General features: G+C 45.7%; 1 long non-coding RNA gene and 1 other non-coding gene across 2 annotated transcripts; one reads left to right on the forward strand and one right to left on the reverse strand.

Moving 5' to 3' along the window:
* Nucleotides 1-12,958: 12,958 nt before the first annotated feature.
* On the reverse strand, nt 12,959-23,255 carry LOC129625097 (uncharacterized). Its single transcript, XR_008701260.1, has 4 exons — nt 23,179-23,255; nt 22,115-22,238; nt 13,172-13,246; nt 12,959-13,087 (listed from the first exon to the last, which is right to left on the reverse strand). It is a non-coding gene; the product is annotated as an uncharacterized LOC129625097 (long non-coding RNA).
* On the forward strand, nt 22,906-23,055 carry LOC129626292 (small nucleolar RNA SNORA79). The gene has a single exon (XR_008701904.1). It is a non-coding gene; the product is annotated as a small nucleolar RNA SNORA79 (small nucleolar RNA).
* Nucleotides 23,256-24,376: the final 1,121 nt, after the last annotated feature.

Raw genomic sequence — 24,376 nt, forward strand, 5'->3', positions numbered from 1 at the left:
ATTCTTTGCAGCCAAAGATGGAGAAGCTCTATACAGTCAGCAAAAACAAGACCAGGAGTTGACTGTGGCTCAGACCATGAACTCCTTATTGCCAAATTCAGACTTAAATTGAAGAAAGTAGGGAAATCCACTAGACCATTCAGGTATGACCTAAATCAAATCCCTTATGATTATACAGTGGAAGTGAGAAATAGATTTAAGGGCCTAGATCTGATAGAGTGCCTGATGAACTATGGAATGAGGTTCGTGACATTGTACAGGAGACAGGGATCAAGACCATCCCCATGGTAAAGAAATGCAAAAAAGCAAAATGGCTGTCTGGGGAGGCCTTACAAATAGCTGTGAAAAGAAGAGAAGCGAAAAGCAAAGGAGAAAAGGAAAGATATAAACATCTGAATGCAGAGTTCCAAAGAATAGCAAAAAGAGATAAGAAAGCCTTCTTCAGCGATCAATGCAAAGAAATAGAGGAAAACAACAGAATGGGAAAGACTAGAGATCTCTTCAAGAAAATCAGAGATACCAAAGGAACATTTCATGCAAAGATGGGCTCGATAAAGGACAGAAATGATATGGACCTAACAGAAGCAGAAGATATTAAGAAGAGATGGCAAGAATACACAGAAGAACTGTACAAAAAAGATCTTCACGACCCAGATAATCATGATGGTGTGATCACTGACCTAGAGCCAGACATCCTGGAATGTGAAGTCAAGTGGGCCTTAGAAAGCATCACTACGAACAAAGCTAGTGGAGGTGATAGAATTCCAGTGGAGCTATTCCAAATCCTGAAAGATGATGCTGTGAAAGTGCTGCACTCAATATGCCAGCAAATTTGGAAAACTCAGCAGTGGCCACAGGACTGGAAAAGGTCAGTTTTCATTCCAATCCCAAAGAAAGGCAATGCCAAAGAATGCTCCAACTACCACACAATTGCACTCATCTCACACGCTAGTAAAGTAATGCTCAAAATTCTCCAAGCCAGGCTTCAGCAATATGTGAACCGTGAACTTCCAGATGTTCAAGCTGGTTTTAGAAAAGGCAGAGGAACCAGAGACCAAATTGCCAACATCCGCTGGATCATGGAAAAAGCAAGTGAGTTCCAGAAAAACATCTATTTCTGCTTTATTGACTATGCCAAAGCCTTTGACTGTGTGGATCACAATAAACTGTGGAAAATTCTGTAAGAGATGGGAATACCAGACGACCTGATCTGCCTCTCGAGAAATTTGTATGCAGGTCAGGAAGCAACAGTTAGAACTGGACATGGAACAACAGACTGGTTCCAAATAGCAAAAGGAATACGTCAAGGCTGTATATTGTCACCCTGTTTATTTAACTTATATGCAGAGTACATCATGAGAAATGCTGGACTGGAAGAAACACAAGCTGGAATCAAGATTGCCGGGAGAAATATCAATAACCTCAGATATGCAGATGACACCACCCTTATGGCAGAAAGTGAAGAGGAACTCAAAAGCCTCTTAGTGAAGGTGAAAGTGGAGAGTGAAAAAGTTGGCTTAAAGCTCAACATTCAGAAAATGAAGATCATGGCATCTGGTCCCATCACTTCATGGGAAATAGATGGGGAAACAGTGGAAACAGTGTCAGACTTTATTTTTGGGGGCTCCAAAAGCACTTCATATGGGGAATGCAGCCATGAAATTAAAAGACACTTACTCCTTGGAAGGAAAGTTATGACCAACCTAGATAGTGTATTCAAAAGCAGAGACATTACTTTGCCAACAAAGGTCCATCAGGTCAAGGCTATGGTTTTTCCTGTGGTCATGTATGGATGTGAGAGTTGGACTGTGAAGAAGGCTGAGTGCTGAAGAATTGATGCTTTTGAACTGTGGTGTTGGAGAAGACTCTTGAGAGTCCCTTGGACTGCAAGGAGATCCAACCAGTCCATCCTGAAGGAGATCAGCCCTGGGATTTCTTTGGAAGGAATGATGCTAAAGCTGAAACTCCAGTACTTTGGCCACCTCATGTGAAAAGTGGACTCATTGGAAAAGACTCTGATGCTGGGAGGGATTGGGGGCAGGAGGAGAAGGGGACGACAGAGGATGAGATGGCTGGATGGCATCACTGACTCGATGGACATGAGTCTGAGTGAACTCCGGGAGTTGGTGATGGACGGGGAGGCCTGGCGTGCTGCAAGTCATGGGGTCGCAAAGAGTTGGACACGACTGAGCGACTGATCTGATCTGATCTGATCTGAAACTCATTTAGACACGAGTTTTCCTACTCGAAGGCATTACACAGTATATCCTTTGGTTTTGCCCTTATTTGCGCTGAGCTTAGCATCACAAACATATTTTCACATCATACATCTTGATCTTCTTTTAAACAACTACAAATTATATTGTGTGGGTACTCCATAACTGATGTAAATGTTCCTTATTAATGTACCTTTAGAACATTTTCAAGTTTCTTACTAATATAAATAATGCCACAAATATATGTACATATTTTATAGAATAGATTCTGGAAATAAAATGCTGATTCAGTGAATTATGTATATTTTGTACTCTTGGCATCAGCTCAATATGGGAGATTCATTTTGTACCTCCCTCACTAAACAAGATATTAATGACCTTTTTAAAATGTTTGTCCATTTGATTGTAGAAAATAGAATGACATTTTAATTTGTACTTTCTTAATTACAAGGAAGGTTGAATAGCTTTTTATGTGGACCTGGGGTTATGTCAATTCACAGCCTCTGAGAAGCAGATGCCAAGATGGGATGAGACAAGCAAGACCCTTCCAGGATAAATACCTCTGGAGGATAAAAGGCAGAAGGAGCAAGAGGCAGGAGAGCCTTTGGACCAAGTGCTGGTCTGACACTTTTGTGACAGATGAGGGGAAGGAAGAATTAGGTAGGAATATTCTCAGACACAGCACAGTTCTGAGAGAGCCTCCATCAGGCTACTGGGGAGTTTCTGAAGGTCCTGATTCAAAGATCCGAGTGTACTTGGTTGCTGGCTGCGAACAGGCTGAGGGAGGCTTGGCCTGGAGTGACCATGGAACAAAAGATACTTTAGACTGAGGCTGTCAATCACTTCTCCCCAGAAGAGGTCCTTTGGAAAGGAGATCTGAGCAACATTGCTGTCTTTCCTCTCCTAGAAGGTACCTGGCCATACTCTTTGCCTATTTTTCTTTCTTTTTTAATAATTCTACTTTTGGCCATGCCAGGTCTCCGTTGCTGCATGCACTTTTCTCTAGTTGCGACAAGCAGGGGCTACTCTCTAGTTGCAGTGTGCATGCTTCTCACTGAGGTGGCTTCTCTCGTTGAGGAGCACGGGCTCTGGGGTGCACGGGCTTCAGTAGTCGTGGCTCCCGGGCTCTAGAGCACAGGCTCAGTGGTTGTGGTGCACGGGCCTGGTTGCTCCAAGGCATGTGAGAACTTCCCAGATCAGGGATCAAACCCATGTCTCCTGCATTGGTAGATGGATTCTTTGCCACTGAGCCACCAGGGAAGCCCTACCTGCTTTTCTAGTGCATATTTGTCTTTTGTTATTGATCTGCAGAAACTCTTTTATATCTAGTGTAGCAGCTCTTTGTTGCATATGCTGTCAGTATGTTCTATTAGTCTTTGCTTTCTTTTAACTTTGGCTCTGTGTTTCACTATATACTTTTAAACTTAAAATTTTTTCTACAGTAAATCTGTACATTTTTTTCCTTTAAGTCTTCTGTGTCTTACTCAAGAATGTTATCTTCCTTATTAGAGAAATGCAAATCAAAACTACAATGAGGTACCACCTCACACTGGTTAGAATAGCCATCATTAAAAAGTCCACAAATAACAAATGCTGGAAAGGATGTGGGGAAATGGGAACCTTCCTACACAGTTGGTGGGAATGTGATTTGGTGCAACCACTATGAAAAACAGTAAGGAGTTTCCTCAAAAAACTAAAAATAGAATTTTATGATCCAGCAATCCCACTCCTGGGCATATATCCAGACAAAGCTATAATTCAAAGTGATATTTGTACCTTTATGTTCATTGCAGCACTATTATAGTAGCCAAGACATGGAAACAACCTAAATGTCCATCAACAGATGAATGGATAAAGAAGATGTGGTGCACATACTCAACGGAATACTACTCATCATAAAAAAGAAATATGCCATTTGCAGCAACATGGATGCAACTAGAGATCATCATACTATAAAGTAAGTCAGAAAGAGAAAGACAAATATATGAATTTCTTATATGTGGAATTCCAAAATACGGCACAAATGAACCTATCTTCACAACAAAAAATAGGTTCACAGATGTAGAGATCAGACTTGTGTTTGACAAGGGGGGTGGGGGTGGAGAAGGGATGGACGGGGAGTTGGGATTGGTAAATATAAACTAGTATATGTACAATGGATAAACAACAAGGTCCTACTCTATAGCACAGGGAATTATATCAAATATCCTGGGATAAACCAGAATGGAAAAGAATATTAAAAAAAAGAATGTATATATGCGTGTAACTGAGTCACTTTGCTGTACAGCAGGAATTAACAGTGTAAATCAATTCAACTTCAATTTTTTTAAAAATGTTGTCTTTTAATAGAAAGAAAGAAAAAAAGTGGGAGGAGGGTCGCATCACTTCATCTCACACCTTCCCTGGCTGCACAACACACTACGGACATAAATTTAGTATAAATGATTATATTATGCACCAGCCAGGGCTGGATTGAGTTTGCAGCTCATCATTTCCAGCTTTTTGCCAGCTAATTATTACAAAATATGTTTCCTTTTGAAATTAGTGGCAAGGCTCTATTTGTTCATGATCTTTCCCCCAACCCCCACATACATACAATATCATCAATTAATTTTATGCAACAGAAAAAAAATCTTTGCAATAGAAGATAAGACATAGGAAGCTTCAATATTTGAGAGAAGAAGATGTTGCTTCTGTGGTTGGGGAGACTCCAGCTAACAGCAAGCTGTGGATGGAAGGCAGAGAGGCCCATGTGGAGCCCCTGATCAGGGGACCCCACGTTCATGCTCAGAGAGCTGGGGGAACCATTCTGAGGATGGTGACCCTCCCGACATGTGCCTGGATCAGCTCTGCAGCTCCTTTTGGCTTTCTCCATAGTAACTCTCATAAGACTTAATTGTCTCATTTATGGCCTGGGAACAGGAGTTTCTCAGCACTTTTAAGGCTCCCAATTAGGCAAATAACTGGCTATATGCTGACCACTAATCCATTTGGAGAGGGATTTTGGAAGAAGGGTCCACATTGAAGGGGATGGGCCAGCCATCGTTGAGCAAGACCTTCTACTGCCCCCAAATTCATCTTATTCTGGCTTATCCTCCAATGTCACTACTGTCAGCTCCTCCCAGGGCTTGCAGGGGACAGCTCAGCATGTCCCTGGATGCCCCCTGCCACACCCATCCACCCTTGGCTGCTCTTAAACACCCCCAAGACCATAGCAATTAGCCCCAGACAATTATCAGTGATCCAGGACTGTCTTGAGCTCACATTTTTATGTCAGGATGAATTTGGATTCTGAAGTTGATCTCCTTGTTGTGAGGGTTTTATGAGGGAAAGATTAAATCGTCCTCTGATGTGTGCTTCATTAGGCCCCAAATCCTTGAAGAGTCATTAAAGCACCTTCTCACTGAAATGCTCTCAATCTCAGCTTGATGGATATCATCAGGAATAATCTCTCCATTATTTGGGAGTTAAACTGCCTGGGAAGCTCTGCCAGACATGATTCTGCCGAGGTCCTTTGAGTCTGCCCCTTCTGCAGCTGGTGACCCCAAAAATCCATGAGTGTAACAACACCAGAGGCTGATCTTTTTTTCCCAGGAAACCACATTCTCTATCCCTCCCCTAAAGGAGTGGATTTTCCTTGAGTCAACTACACCTCTCACCAGGAGCCCACCACTGCAGCTCTCATCTGTGAGCTGTGTAGGGGCCAGTCCACGGTCAAGGCACAGCCTGGAGCAGGATCAGGGCTTAGTCCATGGCTAGGGTCAGGACTCAGCCAAGGATGAGGATCAGGGCTCAGTCTGGAAGTAGGGTCAGGGCACAGCCTGGGACCAGTATTAGAGTTCAGTCATAGCCAAGGTCAGGCCCCAGTCTGGGATGAGGATCAAGGTTCTGTCTATTATTAGAATCAAGGCTAAGTCTGGAAGCAGTGTCAAAGCTGTGTCTGGGTATAGAGTCAGGACAAGTTTATAACCAAAATGAGAGCTCAGTCTGTGGCCAGGGTCAGGGCCTAGTTTGTGACCTGGTTACCAGCTCAATGGCCAAGGCATCAATCCCACCTCAGCTCAGGGTATAGGATTTGGCACCTTGCTTGAGCACTGGGGTCTCAAATATCACCTGGACTTGTTCCCAGCCAGGTTGTGCCTGACAGACTCAAGTTGCTTCAGTTGAGCAGCAGCAGGCAGGAGTATCTGCAGGTGAGGGTCTGGCTCAGTGTGTGGTGAGGAAAAGCTGGGGCATAACCGTAAGTGGTTTGGACTTGTGGCAGGAGAAGTCAGTGTCACCAGGACTTAAGCCTCAGAAATCCAAGGCAAAGGGATCCCACATTATTCCAACCCCTTCCCAGCAAAACTTACCACTTGCTCAGCTTTCTGATCTCAGCAGCAAAAAGAGCCAGAACCTTTGGGGGAGGATCCAAGCCTATGCCAAGTTTCCCTGTCATCATGGCTGAGGGAGGGAGACAAGTGAGGTCATTCTGCTTAGTATAAAGCATGCAGAACATGCTGGGTGACCTTCAGTAAATCACTCTTCCTCTCTGGGCTTCAGGAGACTCATCCACTAGAGGAGGAGCTGGAATGGCTTATCTGCCAGGTCCCTTCAGTTCAGCCAACTGTGAGAAAAACCACCAGTTGGAGAAGGAAGAGTGATGAAGATGTCCCAGGCAAGAGAGAGAGGGCTTTGCAGATCCGAGCTCCTGGACCAAGTTTGGTGTGACTGGGGACACTGGGTGAGAGAGAACACGTGGGAGAGGAGGGCAGAAAGATAGGTAGTGCCTGCAGGGCCTGGGTGCAAAGGAAAGGAGTCTGGTTTTTAATCCTGCAGGCAACAAAGAGTCTTAAAGGGTTTTTAACAGGAGAATGAACACCATCGGGTTTGCAGTGGAGCATGATTGTCTTCTGTATGGGCAGGATGGATCAGAGGGGACAAAGGCAGAGACAGGGAAGACTATGCAGTTGTTCAGGCAAGACATGCTGGGTTAGGGAAGCAGGCAGAGAAAACAGTGGAAGAGAAACAAATCTGAGAGTGACGGGCAGACATGAGGGTCAAGGAGGCGCCAAGGGGAACTGGTGAAGTCCAAGGCTTTGGCTTGCACAACAGCTGCATGGTAGTGAAACCCACTGGGATGGGAAGAGCAGAAGAGAAGGACTGGAGAGGAAGATGATGGTGAACTCTAATCTGGACCTGTTGAGTCTAAGATGTCCATGGGACTTCCAAGTGGAGGAGTCTAAGAATGAACTGAGAATATGGGCCAGGAGTTCAGAGGAGCAAACTGGGCTGAGGACATAAATTAGGGCAACGTGAGCCATCACTGAGGGGTCATGTACAAGGAGAGAAGCCAAGGGGACCCAGGATGCGCCTTTGGGACACCCCAGTAATTTAAGGAACCAACAGAGAAAGATAAGTCAGCAAAGAAGCCTGAGAAAGAGTAAGCAGACTGCTGCTGCTGCTAAGTCGCTTCAGTCGTGTCTGACTCTGCGACCCCATAGACGGCAGCCCACCAGGCTCCCCCGTCCCTGGGATTCTCCAGGCAAGAACACTGGAGTGGGTTGCCATTTCCTTCTCCAATGCATGAAAGTGAAAAGTGAAAGTGAAGTCGCTCTGGTGGGGGGTAAAAAAAAACAGACTTGAAGAGATGGTGATATATTGGGAACTGGAGAGAGAATGGTATTAAATGTGGCCCAGAGACAGTATATGAGAACTCAAAGGATTCAGTGACCATGAAAGTCATTGGTAACTTCAGAGAGAGCAGTTTCTGGGACACTTCTGGGGGCAGGATCCAGACTGAAATGAGTAGAGGAATGAACTGTGGGAGTGGAGACAATTCTTTGGAACCATTTTCTCAAAGGTGTAAGGTAGGATCAGAGATGGAGGAAGGCGTGGGGTTGAGGCAGAAAGGTGTGTTCTAAGCAGAAAGAGACTTGGCCCTTGTAAATGCTGGTGGGAGGGATCCCATAGAGGGAGAAATTAAAGACACAGGAAAGAGGAATTGGGAAAAGAATGGGTCACTAGGTGTAGGGTATTTACCACCATACAAGGCGCATCCTATACATTTTTAATATTTAATCCTCTCAACCTGCCTGTGGTTTCGCATAACCACACTTATTTCCTTCACAAGCATATCCCAGAGTCAAGAAATTATTTTAATTATCCTTAGACTTGTTTATTGACTCTCTTTCCCTGGCTCTCCCGAGGGAGTTCCTGCTCTCCAACACTTCTCTTATCTTGCTTGATTCTTTATCATGGCACTTAACACCACCTGATAGTATATTACCTGCTTGTTACTTGCTTTCTTCTTCCACATCAGCAAAAATGGAAACCCAGGGGAGATGGGACTACATCTGACTTGTTCTCCAGTCCACCCCAGTGCCCAGAATCATCCCCAGCTCACAGCAGGCACACAACAAAAGGGTGTGAAATGAATGAGCAGAATGAATGAACAGTCTAAGAAAAGGTTCTAAGATCTATGTAGTACTCACTGTTCAAAGTGAGGGACAGAGAGAAGAGCCTAATGCTGATCAATTTTGTGTCATCTACTGCATAAACAGCTTCATCCAAACAACTTCACAGCACCTTTTGGAGGCATGAAGTATTGGCCCCTTTTCAGAAATGAAGAGAATGAGCTCCAGAGAGATTTGAAGTAGTGTCAGAAATGGCACCACTAATATGTGGTGGCATCAGAACTGAAGGCCAGGATATTTTTATTTTGTTTCCTGTTTTTGTTGTTGACTGGCTTGTTTTTCTCAAAAACCTGGATTTATTTCCTGCCTCCCATGGCCTCTGGGGATGATCACAGATTCTTCTCTGCACCTGTCCTCAAGATAGCGGACCTGGGAGGAGGGGCTGACAGAGTCTGCCGTGTGTTCCAGAACCATTCCCTGGCTGCAGGCATGCAGGACCCGGTGCCTTCCCCCAGCTGGTGGTGGCTGGGGCTGAGTTGAGGACAATCAGGAGAGAGATTTGAGAGAGAACATGGGCCTGATAGGTGTTAGGATGTGGAGCAGAGAAAAAGCAGGATGTCCAGGACGGTATCCCAGGTTTCAGGCCCAAGGAGTGGGTGGTTAGGGCTCCCAGTGGCCAAGACCCAGAGACCCAGAGAAGGAGCAAGTGTGGGAAGGGAGGTGGCTTCCATCTTGAATGGGCTGAGTGGGTGAGGTCCATGGACACCCAGGTGTGGTGTCCAGTGTGAAGCTCAGGGGAGCGGCCAAAACCAGATGTGGTCAATGGAGCCTTTATGGTGCCCTCTTGCCAAGGGTTAGCAAGGTGAGAGGGAGGGGGTGGAACAGCCCCAGCATTCCCAGGGGTGGGCAAGAGAGGGTCTGTGAACAACGTTCAGAGGAGCGAGCAGTTGGTAAGATCGGAGAAACATCCCTTCTGAACTGTGCAGTTGTAGAGACAAAAGACAAGACAAATGAGCTTTTCTGTGTGTTCGTTCAACAGAATATTTTACAGGCTCTCTGGATAAACAAGCTGTCATCTACCACCCAACCCTCTATCAACGGAAGCAGCCTGGGGAAAAGATAAGGCTGTAGGTTTGGATACTCTCAGCTGCTGGTGCCTAATTACTACACAAGCTAAACAAACCCAGAGAAATGTAGGCAAAGAGGGACTTGTTGGCTGTCTGGGGAGGAGAGCCATTTCCCTGCTCCCTGGGAAGGAGCACTGACATTTATTGAGCTCCTACTATGTGCCAGGCACTTGGCACATGTCATCTTATTTAATACAGTGTAAAGGTATTGTCCCCTTTGTGCAAATGAGGAAACAGAGGCTCAAGGAGGTCAAGTTAAAGGATCCACACACCCACTGCACTTCACTGCCTCCATGGACAAGGTCCAGCTTTGTTTCCTCTGTTTCTCTCATCCTGCAGAGTTAGGTAAATGCCATAGTCATGATTTTGGAGCTATATTAAGTGTTTTTTTTTTTTTTTTTTTCATAAGACATCCATTTGTAGGAAAGAAAACTGTTGGGCTCAGCAGCAGGGCAACAACTACAAAGAAAATTGCTATTAAGAGCATATATTTTGGACTTCCCTGGTAGTCCAGTGGTTAAGAATCCACCTTCCAATGCAGGGGACATGGGCTTGATCCTTGGTTGGGGAACTAAGATCCCACATTCAACAGGGCGACTAACCCTGCACCACAATAACAGAAACCCATACACCGTGACGAAGATCCTGCATGTGGCAACTAAGACCCGAAGCAGCCAGATAAATAAATGAACACATTAAAAAAAAAAAAAAAAGAGCATAGACTTGAGCTCCCAGCATTACAGTACATTCAGAACAGATTAACAGAGATGGTAGTTCCAAGGGAACCCGTGTGCGTGTTTCTTCCTGCCCTGCCCCAGGCGTGTCTGTCCAAAGTGGAATCAGGACGGCCGAAAGGAGGTGAGGAGATGTCAGCAGTCTGCTGACTCAGGGGACAAGCAGCTGCTTCCTCCTACTCCCTCCTCCTGAGCTTATAGATGGGAAATGAAGCCAGAGAAGACCAGTGACCAGGCTATGACCAGATTAGATCCCAAGTCCCTTGCCTCCTAGCCCACAGTGCCCTTCCCAAGATGACACACAGCTTCATAAGAGCAAACAAGGACTTCCCTGGTGGTCCAATGGCTAAGATTCTGCACTCCCAGTGCAGGGGTCCCAGGGTCAATCCCTGGTCAGAGAACTAGATCCTACATGCATGCTGCAACCAAGAGTTCACATACAGCAACTAAGGACCCCACATCCTGCCATGAAGATTGAAGATCCTATGTGTCATAACTGACTCAATGCAGCCAAATAAATAAAATAAATATTTTTAAATTAGATAAGCAACAAGGAGCAAGCACAGGGAACTCTGCTCAATATTCTATAATAACTCAAATGGGAGAAGAATTTGAAAAAGATTCAGTTCAGTTCAGTTCAGTCGCCCAGTCGTGTCCGACTGTTTGCGACCCCATGACTTGCAGCACACCAGGCCTCCCTGTCCATCACCAAGTCCCGGAGTTCACTCAGACTCATGTCCATTGAGTCAGTGATGCCATCCAGCCATCTCATCCTCTGTCGTCCCCTTCTCCTCCTGCCCCCAATCCCTCCCAGCATCAGAGTCTTTTCCAATGAGTCCACTTTTCGCATGAAGTGGCCAAAGGACTGGAGTTTCAGCTTTAGCATCATTCCTTCCAAAGAAATCCCAGGGCTGATCTCCTTCAGAATGGACTGGTTGGATCTCCTTGCCGTCCAAGGGACTCTCAAGAGTCTTCTCCAACACCACAGTTCAAAAGCATCAATTCTTCGGCACTCAGCTTTCTTCACAGTCTAACTCTCACATCCATACATGACCACAGGAAAAACCATAGCCTTGACTAGATGGACCTTTGTTGGCAAAGTAATGTCTCTGCTTTTGAATATGCTATCTAGGTTGGTCATAACTTTTCTTCCAAGGAATAAGCGTCTTTTAATTTCATGGCTGCAGTCACCATCTGCAGTGATTTTGGAGCCCCCAAAAATAAAGTCTGACACTGTTTCCACTGTTTACCCACCTATTTCCCCTGAAGTGATGGGACCAGATGCTGGGAGAAGAATTTGAAAAAGATTAGATACATGTATTATATAAAATAAAAGAAAATCTAAAAAAAAATGTAATCTCTTCACTGATAAGCTGTGCGAATTTAGTGAAGTTGCTTAACCTCCCTGAGCTTCGATTTCCTGATGCTCTCAGGAAAAATCCTGAATGGATAATACCTGTGATGAATGGCACTATGACATTCACACACACACAAGCACCTTGCAAACTATGTAGCCCCCTCTTAATTTTACTTATTATCATTACCCCTAGTTTATAACTCCTTTGAGAATGGGGATCATACTTTCTCTGTGTTTTCATCCATCCTTCCTAATGCCTCACACATTGGAAACAGTCTATAAGTGCCTTAAGAGATAAACAAGCTATTGGCTATCACCCTAGTGATCATTTAAAGAGGCAGTAAAGTATTACCAAGATTGCCCTTTTAAACCTTCTCTTTCTCTCTCCATGATGATCCCTGGTTTGATTTTCTCTGTTCTGAGAGATCTGCCCTGACCTACATGCAGAAATTAGTCTGTTTACAGAGTAGAGCCTGCCTCCTGATGCCACAGCCCAGATGACCAGTGAAGCATCAGAAAGTCCTGGTAAATCATTAGGATCTTGAGAATTTGTTTTGTTTTCAAGGGTCTAATCCAGTGCATCTTTGTTCAGAGAGTTTGGTTGAAGCTGCTCTTCAAAGATTGCTGTCCTCCTCCATACTCTTAAAATGGGGCTTCCTCTCAGAGCCATTTGGTGTCCCAAGTCCCTACAACTACCCCCTTTTCGCAGACAGGCAGGAGCAATCACTCCCACATCAAGGCTCAAATACTGCCTTGGGATTACTTGTTAGTTTTAATACAGAGGTACCTTGCCAAATAAACTATCATAATCTGTAATTAAAAATGTCCTGAAGGTTGGGCTGTTACCTATTTTGGGGGGAGGAAGAAGCAAATAGAACTAAGTCAATCCCCACCCCAGGAATACATCTCAGGCAACTTTTCATGCTTGAACCTGCTGAGTGATGCTAGGTCTAGAAAATTCACCTCTGAGCCTCCAGGAGTCATTGCTCGACCTTCACCGTCATTGCTCACTGCAGTTATGTTGTACTGGTTTGCTACCATGGTGTTCAGAACATTTGGGGGTTGGGGGACACACCTGGAGAGCATAACATAGGAATGGCATTCCTCATAGGAATGACAAAGATCACCTTACCTTGTTCAGCAGTGGTATCAGCAAAAACTGAACATTCCCATGGGAAACTCTGGGGGTCCTGGAAGCCTGTGCACCTCTTTGAGAACGTCTTGTCATGTCTCATGTTTTGTGTAATGGCTTCTCTCCCTGAAATTTAAATCTTGAATGGAGAGACAAAGAAATTGCAAAAATATGGGGTCCATCCCATCCCCACCTTATTCTGCTTCCTACCCTCAGGAGCTGCCTTGATTCTTATACATTTTTCTCCAGCCTCCATCCATCTGCAGGGCTCCAACAATCTTCCTTCTGTGAGAAGTAGAGAGCTGGTTTCTGAATCTCATAATCCAACCCTTGGGGAAGGTATAGATGGTATAAATATCCAGAAAATAGGATGATGCCTGGAATACATTTGCTCCAAATGATGTGGGACTGAACTGTTTCCCCTTGCCCTCTACAGCAGATATGCACTGATACATGCTCATGTACAAGCTCCCTGGCCCAGATCCCTGAGGGGCAGGATGGAAGTTGCTAGTGAAGCTTCAAGTTCAAGGATACTTGCCTGCTAGAAGCATCTTCAGTCCTACTCTCACCTGCTCACATAGTGAGCAAGAAAAGTGCCTCTTGGAAGTAGAACCACCTGCCAAGAGCAGTTCATGGTCTTTAGCTATCCCTGAAGGAGTAAAGTCTATCCTGTACCATTGAGATGTGAATTCCTGGATTTGGAACAATTATTCTTGCCTAAAGTTCTTTCTACCCTCCTCAAGAGGCATCACAAAATCCATTTAACTGTGTTTAATTTAACGTATGTGGAAGCAGATCTAAACGCCCCAGCTCCACACTCCCCAGGCCCTGGTAGAGAGCCCACAGCTTCCTTAATGAACGCTGGGTCAGAATCCAGTCCATCCCCTAGCTGAGAGCTCAGGGGTTCCCCAGGAGGCCCAGGAGTTCCCGAGGCATTCTGTATGACACTTCCCCCTAGGGCACTATATCAGTAACAGTGGGATAACTGAGGAAAGAAACAACTCCCAAATCTCAGGGGCATAACACAATAATGTTTATCCTTCATATCACAGCATAACCCAGGTCACTTGGAGTTGTGGAAATTTCTACTCTCTGCAATCATTCAGGGACACAAGCCCTTTCATATTGTGTCCACACTTGTCTTGGTGCTTGGTTGTTGTTCAGTAGCCAAGTTGTGTACAACTCTTTGGGACCCCATGGACTGCAGCACACCAGACTTCCCTGTCCTTCACCAACTCCCAAAACCTGCTCAAACTCATGTCCATTGAGTCGGTGATGCCATCCAACCATCTCATCCTCTGTCGCCCCCTTCTCCTCCTGCCTTCAATCTTTCCCAGCATCAGGGTCTTTTCTAATGAGTCAGCTCTTCACATCAGGTGGCCAAAGTATTAGAGCTTCAGCTTCAGCATCAGTCCTTCCAATGAATATTCAGGCTTGATTTCCTTTAGGATGGGCTGGTTGATCTCCTTGCAATCCAAGGGATGCTCAAGAGTCTTCTCCAATGCCACATTTCAAAAGCATCAATTATTTGGCTCTCAGCCTTCTTTATGGTCCAACTCTCACATCCATACATGACTACTGGAAAAACCATAGCTTTGACTATTCAGACCTTTGTTGGTGCTCGGAGTTCTCTCCATTTACCCAGTGGATGGTGAATGAGAGATGTGTTGAGAACTGCACAACTGTGGTGGTTCAGACAGTAGAGAAGCTGCCTGCAATGCAGGAGACCCAGGTTCTACCTCTGGTTTGGGAAGATCCCCTGGAGAAGGGAATGGCAACCCACTCTAGAATTCCACTTGAGAACTCCACTCAAGAATTCTCTTGCCTGGAGAATTCCATGAACAGAGGAGCCTGGTGGGCTACAGTCCACGGGGTTGCAAAGAGTTGGACATGACTGAGGGACTAACATGCCAGAATCAGTCTGCATTGCTTCTGCCCACATTCCATTGGTCAGAACTCGGACACATGGTCTCACCTAACTGCGAGGGGGTCTAGGAAATGTAGTTTAGCTGAAAGCCCAGGAAGGAAAGGAATGGGACTTGGTAAACTGAGGGATGCCACTGATCCTTAATGTTTGTGTTGTCACAGAGTAGGGTCTGCCTCCCCTGGGCTATGAGCTCCTTTGAAGCAGGAACTGAATTCATATTTGCCTCTCTGAGTCATGAGCTCCAGGCTTCAAACCCAAGCTGAGTGGTCCAGAAGGTGGCATACTGGAGGTAGACATCACAGCTTAGCACACCACCCACTAGGCTGCCAGGGACATGGCAAAGACAGGCAGATCATGACAAAGACCACTAGATATGAACCTTAAAACCACAGCAGACCCTGAAGGTTTAGGGCAGAGATGGGAAGAGGGCCTAGAAGAACCCTAAGCCAAGGACACAACCTTCAATGGCAGCAGAGAAGGGCACCAACCAAGCTTGGACTGTTGCACTTATCACATATTACCCTTCACCACAAAAGAGGTCAGGCCTTAATATGCCTACTTTACTGATGTGGGAATAGAGGGGTTCCCCCACCCCAAGTCAGCCAGCCCTAAAACACAAGTCTCCTGCCTGAGGAACTATATGAAGCTATCAGGCTCTTCTTTATGTTACTAATCTATCTAATCCATGGACATTCAAGGGCACTTCACTGTGCGAACCTCTGGGGATCTGGACCTCTACCTCTCTGGACAAGCTCTGTGCTGTGCTCTGCTCTATGTATCTGGATGACCACATACGCCTTGCAATGAGTTATAGCCCCTAGGCATGTTTGAAGGATCTGTCTCTAGTTTTCAAAACATTTTACATCATGAGCCATATTTAAAAATCAAGAAATTTTACCTAATGGAGAGTCCTGGACTTTCTTTTTAAAAAGTCAAGAGGTCCAGCCACTATGGGTCCAACTCCCACAAGGTGACAGTCACTCAAAGCTAAATAACTGCTGTCCTCATAGCCCAGGGGAGGCAGAGCTCATAGCCCAGGGGAGGCAGACCCTACTCTGTGACAACACAAACATTAATGTCCTCAATGTTCCCACAGTCCACACTTTCTGATTTTTCTTCTTTCTGAACTGTATCACTCATTTAACCCTCTCCCTGGCTCTTGCAAGCATTTGAGTTTATAATCTCAACCCCGTGTGTTTACAAGGTCTTCAATCACCTATTCCCTCCATCATTCATTCAGTCCATCAGCAGGTGTGGGCTGAGTGGTTGTTCTAGGCCAGGTTTGTGCTGCACAGTGGGCATGAAAACAAGATATGTCCCTGCCCTTGGAGAACTCGTAGTCTGGAGAGAAAGACATATACAGAAACTCAGCATTGCAGGGAATTCCCTGGTGGCTCAGCCCTTAGGACTTGGCACTTTCACTGATGGGGGCTGAGCTCAGTCCTTGGTTGGGAAACTCAGATCCTACAAGCCTTGCAGCAAGCACAGCCAGAGGGGGAAAACAACAACAACAACAACATTGTAACTGGGGGATGTTCTATGGATCCCAGATGTTTAAGTCTGTACCTCAGTGCCTGACCCACATCCTCTTTGGGACTCACCAGTCCCAGCAAGGGGATGGCTTCCTACTGTAAGCACCTGCAACTCCCCGCTTAGCCTCTGCACAGAGGCTGGAAACACTGGAGAATAATTGTCCCCAGGAACGGTATTCAAACTGCTGACCTGAGTTGGTGGATAAACACCTCGGCTCCCTCCCCCTCAGGCAGGATGACCTGACCGTGATGCGGGCTCTATGCTGCCTACCATAAGTTCCCCAGGAGCTAGTGCATTAACCTGCTCTTTAAGGCACTCTATATTTTCCCTTCCTTGTGCCACTTTCCTGCATACACTTCCTCAGATCATTTCCTAGGGAAATTACAGGCATTTACACCCTTATCTGCTTCTGGGGGAGCCTAAACAAGACGTGTGCCCCTAAACAAATGGGGTGCACAGCCTCTCCTGCCCTTCAGAACCCATTTACCTCAAAAGGAAATTGACTGTCATTTAGCCTGGATTGGTCAGCAGATGAGCCCAAACAACTCGTTAGTGTTCCTTTAAAAATAATCATTGTAATCAGGCTAAAAAAATAAGGGAATCTAGTAACTATCAATATTTTAAACATACTAATATAAAAGAATAAATTAAATAATAAACAGTAATTAAAATGCTGCATAAGCAGGTGGTTGGGGCTGCTGGGTTTTATCTTTTTGTGATTTTGTTACACATTAGATCAGCTCCATTCATTTCCTCTGTAGAGGAACCTACAGCTGCTGTGATCTTCCTTTCTGCTATCCCCTTCACTGGCTCCTTTTGAAAGAAGGAAGGCCTGTGAAAATCATGGAGGTGATCAGGACTCACGAGGGACTGATGTTTGTGAATCATTCCAGAAATTTTCTGTGCATTATTTCATCAGTTCCTCTCAACGGCCCATGAGGGAGACGAGCTCATCTTCACTCTCCAGGTGCAGCAGGGACTCTGGAGTGTCAGGAGACCTGCCCGGGACCACAAGACCCAAACTCACATGACTCAAAACCCACGTGACTCAAAACCCACCCTGTGGCCTTCTCCTCCAGCTGTGCATGTGCTGATTGGGATGAGGAGGGAGGGAAGAACAGTAGACCTAACCTGAGGTTAGGTGCTGAGCTGAGGTGCTGGCAAAGGCCTTTCAACTTGTAGGTCACTGCTTCCTTCTGGTCTGGAAAGCTTCCAGAGGAGAATAAAGGCAGAGAGTCGGTGTGGGATAGAAGGACCAGAATCTGGAACAGAAGACACAAATGGAAATCCTGTATCCTTCCTCCCCTCTCTCAGTCCCTGCCTCCCTCCCTTTCTTTTTTTCCAGTCATGAGCAAGGGTTCAAGGGAGCCCAGAAATATCTGGAGGCTTATTTAAGAGGGGTTAACTCTTTTTAAAGAATCTGATAAAGGCTCATGTACTAATGGTTTGGACAGAGAAAACAAAATCTCTGTGTCATCTGATTACATGGTTGTAGGTAGGTAAGGCTAAAAGCACAGTGCCTCTCCGCTTCTTGGGCGATACAAGAACTAGGTGGCAACAGCACAGGGCCTGGCACCAAGTAACGGCTCCAGAATGGCTCACTGCTCGCTCCTTCTCACCCTTTCCCAGTTCTGGCAAATAAGAGGTTCACCAGCTTCATTTCTCAGCACTAATGTCTGCCTTCCAGCATCCCATACTGCCTGCTTCCATCAAGAAGCTAAACCAATATTTCCAACTCATCAACACTTAAACACGAGGCCAATTTGCCCAATACATTGTCTATTTATTTTCCAGGCTGCAATCTTTATGATGCCTATTCCTGAGGCAGTTAATTTGCTCTTGAATACATAGCTTTGTGTATTGGTTACCCATTTCATTAGCAGCGATATTGAGACCGGCTGGGACGTGTGGAGGATTTTTCACTGAGTGAAAGAAGGTTTTTAATAAGCCCCATCATCGCTGGCTTTATGGTTCCATTTGATGAGCGACAAATGTATTCATTTGGCAGCTGCATTCCTTAATCAGGTATTCACTGGGTAACAGCACATATAAATATGGAGAAACACAGAATTTAGGGAGCTGAGTACAGTCATTTTCCACAGGGATTGGAGCATTGTCTGTATTCACCATCAGTTTTCAAGCAAGAGCCTCTCCTTGCTAGATCTGAAATTCTGTACATAAGCACGCGGGGCCCAGCTATGACTCACTGCCCTCCCTCAAGAGCATCCTCCTCCACCAATGGGCCAGACCCTCCAGAGCACTCTTGGACCCTCTTCTACATCAAACAAGTCTCCAGCCATTTGGTTCCTTTGATCAATGGTACTTTTAAACCTTTCCTGTGATTCCCACTCCATTTGCCCTCAAAATTCCCCTAGAGGAAAAAATGACTAAAGTACATTAGCTCTACTTTCAACAGCTTTATTGAGGTATAACTGGCAAAAATTGTGTATATGTAAGGTATACATTTACACGATTTTTATATATATGTATACCTTACATATACACAATTTTTATTTGTCAGTGTATATGTAAGGCATATATACGGGGGCTTCCCTCATAGCTCAGTTGGTAAAGAATTTGCCTGCAGTTCAGGAGACCCCAGTTCGATTCCTGGGTTGAGAAGATCCACTGGAGAAAGGATAGGCTACCCACTTCAGTATTCCTGGGCTTCCCTTGTGGCTCAGCTGGTAAAGAATCCACCTGCAATTGGGGAGACCTGGGTTCCATCCCTGGGTTGGGAAGATCCCCTGGAGAAGGGAAAGGCTACCCACTCCAGTATTCTGGCCTGGAGAATTCCATGGACTATACAATGGGGTCTCAGAGAGTCGGACACGACTGAGCGACTTTCACTAAGGTGTACATATAAACGAATATGTTGTGCAAGGTTCACCAAACTCAAGCTAATTAATATCTCCATTGTCTCACAAAGTTACCACTTTTTTCTTTTTTGGCCTGTGTGACTTGAACACTTAATATCTACCCTCTTAACAATATTTACCCTCAGGTGTACAATACACTATTGTTAACTACAGTCATATTGCTTTACATTAAATCTGCAGAATCTAATCATCTTGCATAAGTGAAACTTCATACCCTTTCACCAACAAGTCCCCATTTCCCCCTCCGCCTGCCCTTGGCAACCACCATTCCACTCGTTGCTTCTGAGTTTGGCTATTTTAGATTACACATTTAAGTGAAATTGTTACCAAAACCCAAGTCCTTGTGCTCGAAGCACAGTGAGGCCAAACAATACCAAAACGTCAGAGTCGGGAGCAAAGAAAGGTTTACTGCAGGGCCATGCAAGGAGATGGGTGGCTCCTCTGACTCCCTGGACGCTCTTAGCAAAGCCCTTTTCTATGAACAATGAGGGAGGGGCATGAGTAGTTTGCAAACTTCTTGGTGTCAGAGTCTTTGTTCTTGAGGTCAGGTCATAGAGCTGAGTCTTTCCACCAAAACCAATGTTAGTCTCTGTTCTGACAAGAAAGGGCAAGTTCTCAAGGCACAACTTTCCTCCTCCAAGGTCCTCCTGGCAAAGAGGAGGCAGATCTTAGTTGGTGGATCCCTTGGGGCCAGGTCCCCAGACACAGTTATCATCGCTGAAGGAGCCAAGCACCCAAGACCCAGGCTCTCAGGCCACCCAACTGTGTCCCATGCAGACAACCACTGCCATTAGGTTGCAGAGGCAGGGTTGGGCAGAGGTTCATCTCAGCCTCAAGGACTGGGCCTGGCCAGTGGGTGGTCTTGGTGAGGGCTCTGGAGCCCCCAGCCTAGTCCTTGGGACCCCCAGCTCATCTGCTCGCCCAAAGCTGGGAGAAGGCTGGGATCCACCTCTTACCTCACTCTCTGCTGGACGCCCACCACTCTGACAACTGCTGGCTTAACGGACCCACTAACGGCTGCTCACTGACAGCTGGTCACTTGTGGGAGGGGCCCACTGTGGCGCCAGCCAGTGGCTGAGCAGGACCACTAACGGTTGCTCACTGACAGCTGGCCACTTGTGGGAGGGGCCCACTGTGGCACCAGCCAATGGCTAAGCAGGACGACTAATAGTCCCCGGTTAACGTTGCCTGGGAACAGGATGTGGGAGGTGGCATGGAGTGCAGGCAAGGGTAATTGTGCACAGCAATAGCCACTTGCTGAAGGCCTCACTCTGCCGCACTCTATTACAAAAATCATATAGTATTTCTCTTTCTCTCTCCAGCTTACGTCACCTAGCATAGTGTCCTCCAAGTTGAGCCATGTGTCATAAATGATGGGACTTCCTCCTTTTTTTAAGCTGAATAATAGTCCATGCCCCATCTTCTTTATCCGTTCATCCTTCCACAAACATTTAGGTTGCTTTCATGTCTTGGCTATTGTGAATAATAAAGCAATGAATCTGGGAGTGCGGATATGTCTTCAAGATCCTGATTCCAGCTCCTTTGGAAACAGACTCAGAAGTAGGATTGCTGGATCTAACGATAGTTCTATTTTTAATTTTTACAAAAAAATGTTGTAGGAACTTCATACTGTTTTCCGTAATGGCTACACTAATTTACACCCCCACCAACAATAAGCAAGGCTTCTCTTTTTCCAACATGCTTACCAACACTAGTTATTTCTTGTGTTTTTGATAATAGCTATTCAAATAGAAGTTTCTAGGAATTTCTTTTGTTTTCCTTGGACCTGGGACAGAAGCCATTCCCCTGTAGATACTGAGATTGGGTTTCTCAGGAGGTTGAAGACTAGAATGCATGTGTGTGTGTGTGTGTGTGTGTGTGTGTGTGTGTGGTGTATGTATGTGTGTATGTTAAGTGCCCCCATTGATAAGATTAGAATAGTACGTCTAGCTAGACTGTCATGGCAGGAACCATGTTTGTTTACCTCTGTATCCATGGAACCCAGAGCAGTGTCTGGCATATCAGGATTCTTAGCATATGTTAGGAAAGGATTAATCAATCAAGGGCCTGTTCTCTGTTCAGCTACTTCTAGGCTATAAGTGGAAACTCCCAAATACGCCAACAGAAGGTGGCTTAACAAAAAGCAGAAGACCTCCTCCCCCTACTCAGGCCGACAGTGGCCTTTCCTAGACAAAGCCTCCATGCTGAGAACCCTGAGGGAAAACAGGGGCAAAGAAAGAAGAATGGCAAAGGAGAAAGTGAACAGATGGGGGAAACCTACCCCAGCTGTTGGCATCCATGAACAAGGAAAACCAATCTCGGTTTGGAAAGGATAATGTTTGTAAGGACTTGGCCAGGATTATAATGAAAAAAGGAAATGCACTAAATGTTGTGGGAATAACACACATCTCCCCCCCCCCCATATCTGGAACTGCTTGAACCTCTCATTTTATTCATGGTGTCAAAACAGACCCTGGATCAGAAAGAGGCAGGCCAGGACCTCTAATGTCAATATATAGGCAGCTGGGAAGTTCAAGGCCATGGCCACAGAAACACAGCAGGTGTGGATAATATTGTCCAGAAGACAAGGCACCAACAGCAGGGTCCAGGAAACAGGAGGTGAGATGTCATAGAAGTCCCGAGATTCTTGTGTGTGGTCCTTGCATATGGGAGCAGGCACATAGGAATCAGGGGATATCTGGGCAGTGATAGACTGAGAGCTCCTCCCACCAAGGAGACTTTCCTGACTCCTTTTCCAGGAGCAAGGCCCTTCAGCAGCCTCCCACCTACCTCCCTGCTCTACTTACCACATACCTTCCTTTACAACCGACAGCTTTCCTGGCTGCCTCAACCACTGAGCTCTCCTTATTGGCAGGAACCACATCTCACAGGAGGTGCAAAATGCTATGTAAAGGGAAGAGTCTGCCATTCAGGTTGACTGTGTGGAGAGGAAAAAAAAAATCACTCTGGAACCGAAAGACAGACTAGAGCTTTCCCACTCAAAGTTTTGCTGTTTTGAGGACCAGCAGCTTGGCATTGCCTGGAGCCCTGTTACAAAGGCTGTGTCTTGGGCTCCACTCAGACCTCCTGAATCAGAGTCTGCATGTTCACAATAACCCCAAGTGATTCATAAGATCATTATAATTTGAGAAGCAGTGGGCTAGAGAATTGAACTTGGACCTCTGGGACTCTAAATTTATAGTTCTTTGAACTCCCACATTTCCATAGTGCTTTGAAAGTCATACAGCACTCTGATAAATTTTCTCTTAATGCTTCCCCAGGCTGAATTGAGTAAGGGAGAAAGAGAATATTGTAAAAAAAAAAAAAAAAAAAGGAATGAAATAAACAAACAAAAACCTAGAACTCACTAACAGAGTGCCTACTCTAAACCAGTCACAATGCTATAAGCTGTCACAAAATACATTCTCTTAAGTCATGAAAGCAAGCACTAAAGTTAGGGAAATAATGGGCCCATTTTCCAGATGGAGTCAGATTAAGAATGATTCACAAACTTTACCAAATTCACTCAATTTGCACTTGCTCAGCTGTGAGAAACAGAGAGGCCATCCTGGTCTAACTCAATCAGAGGTCCTTATACAGAAAATAGGTGACTCAGTTCCTCTCACTGCTTGGAGCCTTAAGTAGTGGGATTTTAGTCCATCATATATCTAAGCTGACTTGTCTTCACTCAGGGCACCGTGGGAATGGGTTGGCTGTCCATCAGTGCTTTCTGATTCTTGTGGAGTCCAACAGTTGGAAAAAAAAAAAAAAAGAAGAAAGAAAGAAAAAAATAGGTGACTCAGAATCCTAGGATAGGAAATTCAACAAGACCAAATGTTATGAGCCTTAAAGGGTACAGCAGTCAAGAACCAAGGTACCTGTCTTTGTTTCTTGAGAATCCAACTTGCCCTTAAGATGGGAATTCTTGTGCAAGTGATTATTGAGGGAGGCTCCTAGGAAGAAGGTGAGAGGGAATCAGGACAGGGAAGGGGAGAGAGGAAATCTAAGCAGGAATGTCATCTCAGGTGGAGACCAGCTCCAGCCTGATCGAACAGGGAGCTCCAGGGTATGAATGGCACAGAGTCGGCCTCATCTTGAATCGGGACGCCAGCCTCCTGTACTTCATGTGAGTCAGTCCTCGCAGCTGGTTGCTGGGGACAGAGGAACTAACCCACCTGGCTGGGAAGCCCTAAGGTTAAGGGTTTCTCTGGGGAAGGAACAACGTTAAGGTGTTAGCAGCCAACGTGCACAGAAGCTGAATGTGTAAGGGCACTAGTGAAGGGGAGGGTCAGCAACAGTGCGTGTGCCTCTTGTCTTTCCTTCTTGGGAACAACCTCTGCTCTAGCATGAGGCATCACTGTCTCTCTCTGTGCTCTGCTCCCTTCTTCCCACCGCTGAAAGCAGTCCTCCAGTGGCCCACATGTATCTTTGTGTGTGTGTGTGTGTGTGTGCTCAGTCCCTCAGTCATGTCTGACTCTTTGCAACCCCATGAACCATAGCCTGTCAAGCTCCACTGTCCATGGAATTTTCCAGGTAAGAGTACTGGAGCAGTTTGCCTTTTTCCCTCTCCAGGGGATCTTCCCTACCCAGGAATGGAACCTGCATCTCTTGCACCTCCTGTACCGGTAGGCAGATTCTTTACCACTGTGCCACCTTCTACTGTCTTCTAATTCAAACTTGCACCTGACCCAAAATGACCATTCCAGTTCAACGATGCCTCTGGACCAAAAGGTTTCAGCTCGCATCCTCACTGCTCAAGCCTCTTAGCCGAATGCCAGAGAGTGAAATCTGATTTGCCATCCTTGGGTCCCAGCCAACAGGTGGAGCACTCTTGAGTCACATGTCCACCTCAGTCCAATCACCTGAGACCTGGAATGACATAGTGGAACATAACCAGGAGAACTAGGGGATGAGCTTATTCTTCTTAGAAAAACTATTTGTGGGGCAGGCAGTGATGGAAATTTCCAGTTCTGCTCACTAGCTGAAATCCAAATTCACATTTCTCTAATGTCAAAGTTTATATTCCTGCCACATTGCTTCCCTTTCATAATGTGGTTGTTCAGAGCAACTCTGCCT

Source organism: Bubalus kerabau, chromosome 13 (genome assembly GCF_029407905.1).
Source record: "Bubalus kerabau isolate K-KA32 ecotype Philippines breed swamp buffalo chromosome 13, PCC_UOA_SB_1v2, whole genome shotgun sequence".
NCBI lineage: Eukaryota > Metazoa > Chordata > Mammalia > Artiodactyla > Bovidae > Bubalus > Bubalus kerabau.